Here is a 3,816-nt window from a genome sequence, read left to right as displayed (position 1 = left end):
ACACTCCCAGGACAGGTACAGCATGGAGTTAGATACAGAGTAAAGCTCCCTCTACGCTGTCCCCATCAAACACTCCCAGCACAGGTACGGCATGGAGTTAGATACAGAGTAAAGCTCCGGCTACACCGTCTCCATCAAACACTCGCAGGACAGGTACAGCACGGGGTTAGATTCTGAGTTAAGCTCCCTCTACACTGTCCCCATCAAACACTCCCAGGACAGCTATAGCACGGAGTTAGATACAGAGTAAAGCTCCCTCTACACCGTCCCCATCAAACACTCCCAGGACAGGTACAGAATGCGGTTCGATACAGCGTAAAGCTCCCTCTACACCGTCCCCATCAAACACTCCCAGGACAGCTATAGCACGGGGTTAGATACTGATTTAAGCTCTCTCTACACTGTCCCCCTCAAACACTCCCAGGACAGGTACAGCACGGGGTTAGATACAGAGTAAAGCTCCCTCCACACCGGCCCCATCATACACTCCCAGGACAGATACAGCATGGGGTTTGATACAGAGTAAAGCTCCCTCTATACAGTCCCCATGAAACATTCCCAGGACAGACAGAGCTCGATGTTAGATACAGAGTAAAGCTCCCTCTACACTGTCCCCATCAAACACTCCCAGGACAGGTACAGCACGGGGTTAGATACAGAGTAAAGCTCCCTCTACACTGTCCCCATCAAACACTCCCAGGACAGGTACCGCACGGGGTTAGATACAGTTTAAAGCTCCCTCTACACTGTCCCCATCAAACACTGCCAGGACAGATAGAGCACGGGGTTAAATACAGAGTAATGCTCCCTCTACACTGTCCCCATCAAACACTCCCAGGGCAGGTACAGCACGGGGTTAGATACAGAGTTAAGCTCCTTCTGCACTGTCCCCATGAAACAGTCCCAGCACAGGTACGGCATGGAGTTAGATACAGAGTAAAGCCCCGGCTACACTGTCTCCATCAAACACTCGCAGGACAGGTACAGCACGGGGTTAGATTCTGAGTAAAGCTCCCTCTACACTGTCCCCATCAAACACTCCCAGGACAGGTACAGCACGGGGTCAGATACAGAGTAAATCTCCCTCTGCCCTGTCCCCATCAAACACTCCCAGGACAGGTACAGAATGCGGTTCGATACAGCGTAAATCTCCCTCTATACTGTCCCCATCAAACACTCCCAGGACAGCTATAGCACGGGGTTAGATACAGATTTAAGGTCTCTCTACACTGTCCCTCTCAAACACTCTCACGACTGGTACAGCACCGGGTTAGATACAGAGTAAAACTTCCTCTACACCGTCCCCATCAAACACTCCCAGGACAGGTACAGCACGGGGTTAGATACAGAGTAAAGCTCCCTCTACACTGTCCCCATCAAACACTCCCAGGACAGGTACAGCACGGGGTTAGATACAGAGTAAAGCTCCCTCTACACCGTCCCCATCAAACACACCCAGGACAGGTACAGCACGGGGTTAGATTCAGAGTAAAGCTCCCTCTACACTGTCCCCATCAAACACTGCCAGGACAGATTGAGCACGGGGTTGCACACTTGCTGTTACACTGGAACATGTGGAGACTATTAAGGTGATTGAATGGTGCAGCCTCCTCCTGTTCATGTGTAACCGGCTTGAGAGGGGCTGAGTGGCCTCTTCTTGTTCCTGCTTAACATGCCTGAGTTGGGGCTGAATATTATCTTCCTGTTCCTGTGTAACAGGCTCGAGGAGGGGGCTGAATGGCCTCCTGCTGTTCCTGTGTGACCATCCTGAGGAGCTGTTGGCATGAGGTGCTCTCTCTCTCTCGAGTGACCTTCCACGGCTGCTCTCTGGGCAAGTGAATGTTTCACTTCACCTGGCCTGACCCTCTGAGCCTGGATGGCTCCAGCCATCGTGGCTCATCCAGCAGTGTTGGATAATCCTCATCCAATTACGAACAGATTGACCGAGACTTGGGAGAGCAATGATTCCAAAAATTAACCAGGTCGATTATCATTTCGAACCCTTCATTGTCCGACTGCATGCAGAGCAGTAACGCAGTGCGAGACCCTGTACCTCACTTGGAAATGACTCTGCAGGAACTGCAGCGAGTGCCTTGCTCATGCTGTATCTCAGTGATTGATTGCTGCCCAGTGCAGAGTTACCAATCCACCCAGTATCGCACCAATGTGGAATGAAGGGTTGACTCGGGATGAGTGACTCGAGCCAGTGTTAACAGTACAGGGCCCCAGAAACTCACAGAGAGGCAAATGTATCATTGGGTGAGTGTGCATGAGAGCGAATGAGTGTGTATGTGTGTGTGAGAGGGAGAATGTGTGTGTGTGTGAGAGAGGGAGTGTGTGTGTGTGTGAGAGAGAGAGGGAGTGTGTGTGTGCGTGAGAGAGAGAGGGAATGTGTGTGTGTGTGTGTGAGAGAGAGAGGGAGTGTGTGTGAGAGAGAGAGAGAGAGTGTGTGTGTGTGTGAGAGAGAGGGAGAGAGTGTGTGTGAGAGAAAGGGAGAGAGTGTGTGTGTGTGTGAGAGAGAGGGAGAGAGAGTCTGTGTGTGAGAGAGAGAGAGTGTGTGTGAGAGAGAGTGTGTGTGTGAGAGAGGGAGAGAGTGTGTGCACGAGAGGGAGAGTGTGTGTGAGAGGTAGTGTGTGTGTGTGTGAGAGAGGGAGAGTGTGTGCGCGAGAGGGTGTGTGTGTTAGAGGGAGTGTGTATGTGTGTGTGTGTGAGAGAGGGAGTGTTTGTGTGTGTGTGTGATGAGAGAGGGAGAGTGTGTGTGTGTGTGTGTGTGAGAGAGGGAGTGTGTGTGTGAAAGAATGTGTGTATGTGTGTGTCTGAGATTGTGTGTGAGAGAATGTGTGTGTGAGAGAATGTGTGTGTGAGAGTGTGTTTGTGAGTGTGTTTGTGAGTGAGAGAGTGTGTGTTTGTGAGTAGAGTGTGTATGTGTGAGTGTGAGCGAGTGTGTCTGTTTGAGAGAGTGTGTCAGAGTGTTTGCATGTTTGTGTGTGTGTGTTAGGGACAGTATGCATGTGAGAGTGAGAGTGTGTGTGTGACAGTGATGAAGAGTGTATATGTGTGAGTGAGGGAGAGTGTGAGTGTGAGAGGGTGTGTGTGTGAGTGAGGGACTGTGTGTGTGTGAGAATGGGAGAGTGAATGTGTGCGTGAGAGTGAATGAGTGTACGTGTGTGAAGGAATGTGTGTGTGTGAGAGAGTGTGTGAGTTAGTGTGTCTGTATGAGAGAGAAAGTGTGCGTTGGAGAGAGTGTGTTGTGTGTGTGTGTGTGTTGGAGGGAGTGTGTGGGTTGCATGTGAGTGTGTGCGTGAGTGTGACAGTGTGCGAGTGTGACAGTGTGAGTGTTTTCTAACGACCCTCTTAGTTCCCCTGAATATCTCAAAAACTTCGATCAAATCAACCCCCCCGAAACTTCTAAATTCCAGGGAACACGGCCCAAGATTGTGTTTAATCTCTCCTCGGGATTTCACCCTTGGAGCCCCGGGATCGTTCCGGTAAATCCACACTGAACTCCCTCCAAGGTCGATATATCCTTGCTGAGGTGTGGGGTCCAGAGTTCTACCCACCTTGTGTTCTCGTCCATCATTCAGGGTAGGAATGAGCTGGCACCCTTTCCATATTCAACCCCCTCGGTTGGTCGCCACAGGGTTCATTTAAAAGAGGACCCCCTTCCCTCGTAGGTACCTATTCCCCAGTCCAAATGTACTTGTGTTTTACAGAAGGAGCCAATTTAAACCCAGCCTGTCTTGAGTCAAGGAAAGAGTGAGTTTATTAGTGACTAAACACGAGAGAGAGAAAAAAATAATGAAGATGCAGCACACA

This window comes from Cetorhinus maximus, unplaced genomic scaffold, assembly GCF_964194155.1.
Source record: "Cetorhinus maximus unplaced genomic scaffold, sCetMax3.hap1.1 HAP1_SCAFFOLD_296, whole genome shotgun sequence".
NCBI classification, from domain to species: Eukaryota; Metazoa; Chordata; class Chondrichthyes; order Lamniformes; family Cetorhinidae; genus Cetorhinus; species Cetorhinus maximus.
The sequence above is the reverse complement of the archived record's forward strand: the minus strand, read 5'-3'. Positions refer to the sequence as shown.